Source organism: Mustela nigripes, chromosome 16 (assembly GCF_022355385.1).
Source record: "Mustela nigripes isolate SB6536 chromosome 16, MUSNIG.SB6536, whole genome shotgun sequence".
Lineage (NCBI taxonomy): Eukaryota > Metazoa > Chordata > Mammalia > Carnivora > Mustelidae > Mustela > Mustela nigripes.
The window spans coordinates 31813959-31825824 of NC_081572.1; the positions used below are offsets into that span (position 1 = coordinate 31813959).

Below are 11866 nucleotides of genomic sequence, written 5' to 3' on the forward strand. Positions count from 1 at the left end.
ATTTATTTAACAGAGACAGAGAGGGAACACAAGTAGGGGAGCGGGAAAGGGAGAAGCAGGTTCCCTACTGAGCAGGGAGCCCAGTGTGGGGCTTGGGGCTCGATCCCAGCACTCTGGGATCATGACCTGAGCCAAAGGCAGCCGGTTAACTGACTGAGCCAACCAAGCTCCTGGACAACCTAATTTTTAAATGGACAAAGGATTCAAATAGATATTTCTCCAAAGAAGATATGTAAATAGCCAATAAGCACATGAAAACATACTTAACATTATTAGCTTCAGGGAATGTAAATTAAAAACCACAATGAGAGGGGCACCTGGGTGGCTCAGTTGCTTGAGTGTCTGGCTCCTGGTTTCAGCTCAGATCGTGATCTTGAGGTCCTGGGCTCAAGCACCTAGTCCAGCTCCATTCTCAGTGGGGAGCCTGCTTGGGATTCTCTCTCTCCCTCCCCCCCTCCCCCGCTCATGCACACACTCTCTCTTTAAAATACAAAATACATCTTTAAAAAAAAAAAAGGCAATGAGATACCACTCCACACCTACTAGGATAAATATAATAAAAAGGTCAGATAATAACAAGTGTTGGCAAGGATGTAGAGAATTCGAACCCTTCTATACTTCTGGTAGGAATGTAGAATGGTGCAGCTGGTTTGGAAAACAGTCTGGCACTTCACCATATGGTTAGATGTAGGTTGCCATATGACCCAGCACTTCCATCCCTGTGTGTATATACACTCTAGGGCATAGGAAGACCTATGTCCACACAAGAACTTGTACATGAATGTTTGTAGCAGAATTACTCAGAACAGCCAAAAGGTGGAATAACCCAAATGTCCATCAACTGGTGAACAAACAAGATGTATATCCAGACAATGGAATATTACCTGGCAATACAAAGAAATAAAAAGAAATAGTACAATGTGTTACAGCATGGCTGAACCTTGAAAACATTAGGCTAAATGAAAAAAGCCAGTCATAAAAGACAGCTTATTTTATAATTTCACTCACATGAATTGTCTAGAGTAGACAAATGGGACAAAGTATATTAGTAGTTGCCTCGGGTGAGGGTTGGGAGAAAATGGTGGTGGGGGGTAGTTGCCTGTGGGTATGGGATTTCTTTTTAGGGTGATGAACATATTCTGAAATTAGTGGTGATGGTGGGCACCTGGGTGGCTCAGTTGGTTGGGTGACTGCCTTCGGCTGGGGTCATGATCCTGGAGTCCCAGGATCAAGTCCCGCATCGGGCTTCCAGCTCCATGGGGAGTCTGCTTCTCCCCCTGACCTTCTCCCCCTCTCATTCTCTCTCTCTCTCAAATAAATAAATAAAGTCTTAAAAAAAAAAGATAGTGGTGATGTTTGCACAACCCTGAATATACTAAAAACCACTGAATTGTATATTTTATTTTTTTTGTTTTTTGGTTTTTGTTTTGTTTGTTTGTTTATTTTTAAAATTTTCTCAGAGAAAGAGAGAGCACAGGCAGAGGCAGAGGGAGAAGCAGGCTTCCCGCCAACCAAGGAGCCCGATGTGGGACTTGCTCCCAGGACACTGAGATCATGACCTGAGCAGAAGGCAGCCGCCTAACCAACTGAGCACCCAGGCATCTCTATTATTTTATTTTTTAAGTTTATTTTTTTAGTAATCTCCACATTCAACATGGGGCTTGAATTTACAACCCTGAGATCAAGAGTCACATGCTCTTCTGGCTTAGCCAGCCAGGTGTCCCTGAATTGTATATTTTAAATGGGTGAATTGTATGGCATGTAAATTATATGTTATCAAATTGCTATTTTAAAAAGTGGGACCTACGGGGCACTTGTAGATCCTGTAGGCTGGCTCAGTCCGTAGAGCATGTGACTCTTGATCTCAGGGTCATGAGTTCGAGCCCCACTTTGGGGGTAGAGTTTACTTAAATAAAACCCATCTGGCACTGTGCCTGGCCTATGGTAGATGTTGAAATAAAAGTTCTTTTTCTCAGACAATTATCATATGATCTCCCTGGTGTGAGGAATTTAAGAGGCAGTGGGGGTTAGGGAAGGGTTAGGGAAGGAAGAAATGAAACAAGATGGGATCTGAGGAAGACAAACCATAAGGGACTCTTAATCTTACGAAACAGAGGGTTGCTGGGGTGTGGGGGGAGGGATAGGGTGGCTGGGTTATGGACATTGGGTAGGGTATGTGCTATGGTGAGTGCTGTGAAGTGTGTAAACCTGACGATTCACAGACCTGTACCCATGGGGCAAATAATACATTATATGTTAATAAAAATAATTTTTTTTTAAAAGTTCTTTTTCTCTTTCCTCTTCCCTGAACTTCCCAACCTAGGATACCCCTGAAAGACTTGCTAGATTATTTCACCTCTGACAGGATTTTTACCCACCACCATCTAGGTGATCAGGTTTTCTCTCTCTACACAAACACCACAGCCTTTAGATGTTACCCTTCCTTTTTTGCTTCCCACTGGTCACCAGCAGAGGAATTTCCTAGTATAGGACAGGTTCTGCTAACACTCATTTGATTGCTGAGGAAGCAGCAACACGGACCCACTTGAAACAGCTTTATAATCCAGGCTCTGCACAGGCTCCTTCTGTGGGCTCTTCTCCCCAGGAGTCACTTCACAGCTTGAGCTGGAAACTTCCATGACTCCTACCTGCCTCCCCTCCCCTTCTCTTTCTCTGATCCAAGTCAGACCATTTCTCTCCTCCCCACCCCATCCTCTGGCTTGCCTCCCTTAATGACAAAATGCTCTTTCTGTCTGGGCATCAGGTCTACCACTGCCCCACTCCCCTCAACCCCTGTTAGTAAAAGCTTAATACAATTACCACCAGTAAGTATTAATTTCTTCACAACTCCCTAAAACTTGACTGAGCTATATTTCCCTAAGTCTCTAATACACAAAGCTCTCCCAGAATCTGTTCTGTTGTTGGCTTGGTGTTAGACTTTAGAGTTCTCCTCATCTGTAAAGTGGAGGGTGAACGGAGTCCAGATTCTCTGAGGCTCCTCTGGTGCTTCCATTTTATCTTGACCCACTTGTACGCCTTTTCTAGCAGCCACTCATAATAACTAATCATGCTGTTGCCTGTATGTTGCTTCCAATTTTTAAAGCATTGATGTTGGGTGGGAATGCTCTGGAACTCATGTTGAAAGCAAGGAGATCAGGGCAAGGGTTAGAACCTGGGCTTCTGAGTTCTCTCTGTGGGCGTCTTGTACCCAAACCCACTGTAGAGCACAAAGCCAGGAGACCGTGAGCCCTTGGAGTGCTTATTATTCATCTTATTGTAATGTGAACCACCAGGGCCAAGCAGAGTTCTCAGAGCTTTTTTATTTTATTTTTGTCTTTATTTTATTTAAAGCTTTATTTTATTTAATCCTCAATATAACCCTATTGTTACTCTCATTTTATAGATAATAAATTGAGGCACAGAGAGATTAAGACCCTTGTTCAAGGGCAACCAGCTGGTAAAATAATTGTCGAGGATTGATATACATGCTAAATCCTTAAGGCATATGTTTGTGTATCTGAGGATTAATGTCCGTTCTGATGATCCCATTTCTATCTGAATGGGGTTCTCAAATGTGCTTATGATTGGGAAGAAGAATAGGTGCTATGACCCTTGATACTCAGAGTGGGACCTGGACAGTCACCCAGCAGCAGATAAGCAGGCAATCCTAACATCTGTTGGCAAGAGTCTTGGAATGTAGGAGTCTCCAGCCTTTCTTGAGTGATGAAATTTCAGTCTGGTTTTGGTTTTGAAAATTATCATTGCAACCAACTAACTAACACACTCTCCTTTAGAATTCTGTTCGGGTGGCCCCAAATGAACCCAGAGTCTTTTGTGTCCAGTTAAAGCTTGGAAAGCAGAACCTTTAAAATACTTGAACCATTTGAAGCAGGGCCTCAGGTCAAGTTGTTGCCGTAAAAACACAAACACTGGGGGCGCCTGGGTGGCTCAGTGGGTTAAGCCTCTGCTTTCGGCTCAGGTCATGATCTCAGGGTCCTGGGATTGAGCCCCGAGTTGGGCTCTCTGCTCAGCGTGGAGCCTGCTTCCCCACCCCCACCCCTCTCTCTGCCTGCTGCTCTGCCTACTTGTGATCTCTCTTTCTCTCTCTCTCTGTCAAATAAATAAATAATTTAAAAAAAAAACAAAAAACCACAAACATTGGGACCCAGAAGATACTAAGGAAAAAAAAAAAAGACAAAGTTTCATGTGCTGTAGAGATGTTCATAAAACCAAACCAAGCCCATCTCCATCCAGGGCCAAAGGAGATTCAAATGTACATAAAGGGTCACAGAAGAAAGTAAGTGATATGATTAGATTTAGGTCACCTAGGCCTGGGAATTACCTGAGAGGCAGAGAGGTTCAAGTAAACGCACGGTTAATGGGAGAATCACTGAAATTTGAGCTAGGAAAAAAAAATCTTCAGAGTCATTCACTCTAATAATTTTTTTGAAGACTTTATTTATTTATTTGAGAGAGAAAGAGAGACGTGCGCACACATGGCTCGATCCCAGGACCTCAGGATCATGACCTGAGCTAAAGCAGACACTTAACTGACTGAGCCACCCAGGCGCTCCCGCGCTCATAATTTTATGAGAGAAACAAGGAGGCTAGGAACTGAGGCGGTTTCCTGAAGGTCACAGTCTGAGGAGCGGCAGTGACAGAGCCAGGCCTCCTTTCAGTTTCCGGCTAGCAGCTCTGGCCCCACCTAGCTGAGCCTGGGGAAGCGTGTGAACAAGTAAGGAGGGAAGTGCCGAGCATCCCTGCGGGCTGGTCAGGGAAGAGGAGCCACAGAAGGAGAAGGGTTGTGTGGAAGGAAACTGCCATAGGAGGCTGAAAAGGTGGGTGATTTGAAGTCCTTCTAGGGCTTGGACTGGAGCCAGAAGGTATTGGGGGGAACCTGGGAGAGCCATGTTTGATGAAGGGGTGAAGTCAAAAGGGGGACAGAGGCTATCAATCTGGCGGTGCGCTGGCTACATTTGAGGAGGAATATTTTAAGGCAAGGAGGCCAATGAGGACACTATTCAGGAAGGTATGTGCTAGGGCCTTTTACTTTTAAATATATGAGAGAGACCCAGGCAGAGAGGGGTCAGCCTCATACTCATGCTCAGCTAGAATTCAGACTTGTTGGGACACATCCAGTGAACAGGTTGGGCTGCCTTCCAGAAGCCCCTAGAGTAACTTCTGGACAGTCCACTTCTATCCTCCCTTGCCCACCTGCCCGGCTCAGCTGAAGTGAGTCGCCTTTATCCTAGGCACTCACACTGATGGTGCATCGTGAGCCAAGGAGCGGGTCGCAGGAACGGCTCTGTGCCCTCTCTCGCCCAGCCCAGGGTGGGGATTCCTCCCACCTTGGCCCCTCCTGCCCCGAGGCTCAGCTGTCCCCCCCCCCCCCCCTCCTCCCGCCCAAGGACAGCTGGCGGAGGTGCTCAGAATCGGTTGGCCATGTTCCCTCAGCTGCAGACGGTGACCAGGGCCCCAGGCTTGGGTACCAGTTCCCCCAGCTTCCACCCTGTAGAGGCAGGCCTGCTAGGGCCTGGGCGCTTCCTGCAAGTGTTTGCTGCGAGCGAGGCCCGCCTCTCATTGGCTCATCTCCTTTTCTCTGCAGCCGGTCTGAGGAGTGGGGTCTGTTTACGAAAGGCATGACTGTTTCTAGTTTTCTTAGGGAAGCAATTTAACAAATCAGTACATTTTTGGAACAACTGTCATGTTAAACAAGCACAGCTCCTGAGATGTAATTATAACTTAAGTCTCCTCTCTCTCTCTCTCTCTCTCTCTCTCTCACACACACACACACACACACACACACACACTCTCTCACTTCTTAACCCTTTAAATTCAGTGGGGCTGTAGGTTTGCTGCACCTGGATAAAACTCAAGGCGGTCCCCATGATTTCCCTGTTTTTTCTGAGTCTGTGTTCACCCTAAGTCTGAATATAGAAGCAACTCAGTGATTAAAGTGTTCAGATAATCATTAAAATTCCAAATATGTTGTAGAAGGAAGGCTTTCCCCTTCTCCTTCAGCTCAGGCTGAACATACGCGGTCGGCAACACTCCTGGCCCTCCCCTCCCATCTTTTTAGCTGTGGTTTCTGATGCTTACAGTGTTGGAATGGGAAGAAGCAGGAAAATTTCCACTTGATTGGTGCTGGCGTGGGGATCTGGCTTTGGTGTTCTCTGAACTTGCCAGGTGTTTAAAGCGGACACTTTTGTGTGCATTATATCCCTCTGTCTTAATCAGTTAGGGCCGCTGTAACAGAGTACCACTAGGTGATTTTTAAACAACCAAAATGAATTTCGCTTGGTTCTGGAGGCTGGAAGTCTGAGATCAGGTTGCCAGCCGGGGTGGGCTCTGGTGAGAGCGCTCGTCTGGGCTACAGACTGCTGACCAGTCTCATTGTGCCCTCGTGCAACAGAAAGGTAGCGACTAGCTCTTTGGCCTCTTCTTAGGAGGACATTAATCTCATTCATCAGGGCTCCATCTGACCCGACTAAGCCCCCCCCCCACCCTAAATATCATCACATGGTTGGGGGGTAGGATTTCAACGTTAAAACTGGGGAGGAGGAACACATTCAGCCCACAAGCCCGCCATTGCTGGGGACCTCTCACCTGTGCTTCTCTCACTTTGGTGATGAATTTTCCTTTGGCTCATTGCTTCCTCCTTCCACCGTCCTTGGGAATCCAGCCATACCTTCAGGTTCTGCCTGAAATCACTTCACCCCTCTGGGCTGCCCTCCTGTATAGCCTCTTTGACTATCCCAGGCCAACCCTCTTTCTCACTGGCAGCTCTCCCTCTGCCCCAACAACTGTGAGGATGGCTACTTTCCAAGTGTAACCCCTGCTGTGCCTCTTGACATTTGGGTTCTCAGGCTTGACATCTTCGAGATGGGGTGGGATGGAACTCACAGCACACCTTTCCCCAAAGAAACCCTCATCTAAAGTCTTGCTCTCAAGTCGCTTGTACCTTACACATTCTTTGCCACTTTGCAAACCCTGGTCTAGAACTTCACTTTGGGATTTGGAATTTGTTGTGATTCAGCTAAAGCTTCTATTTTAACATCTGATTTCATTCCATTTAGGACACATCTTGAACCAAAATGCTTCTATTATCTGACTCCTGAGCATTAATCTGACATTTTTATTTATTTATTTATTTTATTTTGGTGGGGGACAGACAGAGATCATAAGTAGGCAGAGAGGCAGGCGGGGATGGGGGCGGGAGGCGGGGTGAGTGGGGAAGCAGGCTCTCTGCTGAGCAGAGAGCCCGATGCGGGGCTCGATCCCAGGACCCTGGGGTCATGACCTGAGCCAAAGGCTGAGGCTCTAACCCACTAAGCCACCCAGGTGCCTCTGACATTTTTATTTTTTTTAAAATCTTGGGGGAGTGCCTGCATGCTTTAGTTGGTTGAGCATCCAACTGTTGATTTTAGCTCAGGTCATGATCTCAGGGTCGGGAGATGGAGCCCTGCATAGGACTGCATGCTCAGCAGGGAGTCTGCTTGAGATTCTCTCCCTCTTCCTCTGCCCCTCCCACATGCTCTCTCTCTCAAATAAATAATGTAAATCTTTTTTTTTTAAGATTTTATTTATTTATTTGACAGAGAGAGATCACAGTAGGAGAGAGGAAGGGAAGAGATCACATAGAGAGGAAGGGAAGCAGGCCCCATGCTGAGCAAAGAGCCCGATGTGGGACTCGATCCCAGGACCCTGAGATCATGACCTGAGCCGAAGGCAGCGGCTTAACCCACTGAGCCACCCAGGTGCCCCAATAATGTAAATCTTTTAAAAATCTCTTTTCCATCATGATAAGTGTACTCTTTAATCCCCATCACCTATTTCCCCCAGTCCCCCACCACCTTCCCTTTAGCCACCATCCATTTGTTCTCTATATAACTAAGAGTCTGTTTCTTGGTTTCTCTCTCTCTCTTTTTACCTTTGCTTGTGCATTTACTTCTATTTTTCAAGCATAGGAGACTGTTTACCATTTGAATTTATTTCCCAGGTCTCACCCTTTGGACAGTGTAGATCCAATTCTGGACTCTAGTTGCAGGGGGCTCTGACTTAAAAGAGAGAGAGGCAGCAAAAGAGAGGGGTGGGGAGAGAGAGGGAGGGGCAGCATTTCAGTCAAACTCTGTAAGGCCTTGGGGGCATCTGTGTACGGTCCTCTAACCATGGAGGAGAGCTGCTCTCCCGCTCACATCTCTAGTGTCTCTGGAATATGGTGTGAGGTGGTAGAGCAGTGGCTGTGATAGATGTCTTCAATGGCAGACTGGGACAATGCTGGGGACCCCCTGCAGGAAGAGGCAAGAGCCAACAGAATTCAGAAACTTAGAGCATACATGACCTTGAGCATGTTACTTCTCTGAGCCTTGGTTTTCACATCTGTGGAAGGAGAATAAGAATCCCTACGTTCCTGATAGCCAAGAGCCTATGAAGTGCATTCTAAATTGGGAAGTGGGTCACAAGTGTCTGGAATAGGAACCTATACTTAGATTCTACTCAGTCTCCCATCTCAGACTGTGTGGACTGTGAAGTCAGGGCCCATGTCATGTTTGTTTTTCTTCTATCCCAATGCAAGCACAATTTATTGGATGGGATTGTGGTGCCGTTGGCCTGGGTCTGTTGGGGATGCTCGTGGTGTGGATTTGCTCTCCAGAGTCACCTGTTTATTTCACACGTGCTCTCCATTACACCAAACCTGCAGAAAGTGAGCGAAGGACCAGTACTACCCCCAACTTCATCACTTCCCAGACAACCCAAGCCAAAGCCCCTTTAATTATCAATTTGATAACTTTGTTTCATTTTCCAAGATATTTTTTGAAATGCTGAACCCACTTCTCTTTGCTTCTACTTTTGTTGCAAGTCAAAGTCTTATTCCTGAAAGAGTTTCTTTCCCTTCCCCTTTTTCTTTCGGTAATGTCCTTTTTGTCTTCACTTGCCTCCCGGTGTTTAGTGTGCTCTGTGAACCATATTCATTCGCTCAGACAGGGGTGTGGAGGAAGCGTAGGCCAGGAAACCCCAACACCCTCCATAATGCATGGGAGCCTTTAGTTTGGTGATTACTACAATTGTTGCCTCTTGGAACAGTGAGCCATTAGCTGGTTCTCAACCCCCTATTAGTATTACCCTGTAATTTAATCACAATTAGACTCCTAGAAACATAGACATGGGAAACAAGGAGGCAGATAGCAGAAAACAACAGCATTTGGGGGTTCTAATCAAAGGCACTGTTTTCAGAAGGTGCGGGACCAAATAAGAGGGAGGTGGGAGAGCTCGGAATGAAGTAACTGGGCAAATGATTAAAGGGACTCTGTGTTTTACTTCCTAGTATTGGGGTTGGAGTCTGCTGGGCATTGATCTCATGGGCTGGGCTGGGCTGAGCTGGGCTTGTTTAATAGCAATAGGGATTGGAAGAGGATTGAGAGGTGACATGTCCCCTTCACCTTCTCTCCTTGAAATCTGTGGGAGGAAGGTCTCAAAGAGGATCCTCAGAGGACGTGTCTCCCTTAGGGCCAAAGCATGTTCTTGAATATCTGTTGAAACCAACCTCCTTTTTGGGGGGCTCCAAGAAGCATTGAGATACCATTCGCATTGGCTCCACATTCTCTAGGGAAGTGTGGTTGTGGGGGGATGGACACAACCAGGGCTGGAAGTAGGGGCATTGCAAGGTGGAGGAGATTTGAGGAGGGTGTCCTTAGACCTTTCCACAGGACTGTTGTCCTACTCAAGCCTCAGAAACCCGGACTTCAGTGCAGAAAGGAGGAACCCCAGAATCTGAGCCCCCAAATGACAAACTATTATATCACACTGCAACATGGATTGGTCCACGAAGAAAAGAGCCTGGTGCGCAAGTTTGGCAAAGCCCACTCCCTCTTCATTCTTCAATAACAGCAGCCACCTTAGGCCAAAGTCAAGTTGTTAACGGCACAATCGACTGAGGGCACTGCAGGAATATGGCAGGGGGGAAGGGGGATGGGTGGCTGGAGCCAGGCAAGGTGGGCAAGGAGCTGGGAGCCCAAGCACCTATGAGCAACATTATGAAATCCCTTGGAGGCCTCCCTGTTCCCTTTCCTCCACTTCTCCTCTTACCACTTAGGATCCAGTCCTCCTAGAAATCCACTAATGTGTCTAATAATTGAACATCATCAAAATATTAGGAGAAGTTTCTGGTATTCCAGAAGGTTCTAGAAGTCCAAGGATCCTTTCCCCAAATCAGAAGGCAAGACCTGGGTGCATGGGAAAGAGGACTTCTCCTTCCCTCTGACTCTCTCAGCATCAAATTCTCCACTTCTCATGGTAACCTTGCAATCCCAAGTTGGTGGCTTTCCAGGACAGTTCTAGTTTCAAATATTGTATTTTATTGTCCTCATAAGTACCTATGAGGCCACATGCCCCGATTTTGTTATGGAAAAAAACTGTAAGTACAGTCCTAGCTCAGAGCACTTCCTGTCCAGCTGAATCTACATAAATCTTGCCCTTCCCTGGCACCTAGGCATGGTGGCAATTGGAAGATAAGCTGGAATCGCAGCGAAGGAAAAGTTAGTTTGCAGGTTGGTGTAGGAGCAAAGGATAGGTGACCTCCTGGTTTTTGCAGCTTGATTCCGATAACCCAAAGTGTTTGCAAAAACCCACCCTCATTATGGACAAAGATTCAGACTTGTTTCCACCTGCAAGCCTCAGACTGTATGGCTGTATGGCTTTTCGGCTTTTCAGAATTCTCTTTCCCCCTGGCCCCTGATAAAAGTCCCTATAATAGAAGAGAGCCTTTTCTTCTAGAATGAGAAATGAGAGTTAACTGGCCTCTTCCTTCTGGGACACTGTTTTTCACATTGAAGTTCTCAACCCACTGTTGGGTCATGAAATCAATTTAGTGGGTCCTGACCTTTGGCAAAACTTCAAAAACTCTTCATAAATATGGAGATAGATAGAGATATACATACAGATATGGATATAGACTCAAAGAGAGAAAAGAACACAATGTATCAGAATACACCATGCGGGATTCAGATAAGTACTGCTTTGTGAAACGTTTGTTTCTGTTTTATCTACCTGTATGTATGTTCGTCTTATCCATGGGTCACAGTAAAAAAGTTGGAGGGATGCCTGGGTGGCTCAGTAGGTTAAGCAACTGCCTTCGCCTCAGGTCATGATCTTATGGATCCTGGATTGAGCCCCTGCTCAGGGGGAGTCCGCATCTCCTTCTTCTGCCCTTCCTTCCTCCAATAGCAGCGAGGATGCACTGAGCACCAACAGCCCACCAGGCACTCTACCAAGTGCCTGAAGTGAGTAATCCCTTTTGAGTTTCACCCCATCCCCCACAGGGAGAGGAGTACTGTCCTTATAGTTCCCCATTTTATTTATTCTTTTTGTTTTAAATTCTTTTAAGTAATCTCTATGCCCAACATGGGGCTCGAACTCATGTCCCTGCCATCCCAAGTCGCAAACTCTACCAACTGAGCCAGCCAGGTAACCTTACCAACCTCACTTTAGAGATGAGGAAACTGCAGCTTACGAGATTAAATAACGTGCCTGAAGACCCACAACACAGCTAGTACCTGGCGGGCAAAAACTGGGTCTCGCACCCAGGATTGTTCAGTCCATGCGCTCACGCAAGCTGGGTAGGCAGTTGTGTGGTGCGGACCAGTAGCAACTATCCAGTTCGGCCATCCATCCAGGCTTCTTGCCTGTGGGTGCAGGGCAGGCCGGGCAGGGGAGTGGAGGAACCCAGGCCTGGGGAGCCGGGGTCCAGGGGCTGGTGGGTCCAGGGGCTGGTGGCTGCGAGGGTGGCTGAGCCCTCCCCCAGCGCAGCTCCTGCAGGCGGCGGGCTGCAGCTCTGCCACCGCAGAAATCGCTGCTAATTATAACCAAA

The 11866-nt window shown here is 46.9% G+C and overlaps 1 non-coding gene across 1 annotated transcript; it reads right to left on the reverse strand.

Annotated features, from left to right (window-relative positions):
- Positions 1–11392: 11392 nt before the first annotated feature.
- TRNAP-UGG (transfer RNA proline (anticodon UGG)) lies at positions 11393–11465 on the reverse strand. Its single transcript has one exon. It is a non-coding gene; the product is annotated as a tRNA-Pro (tRNA).
- Between the last annotated feature and the right edge of the window lie 401 nt (positions 11466–11866).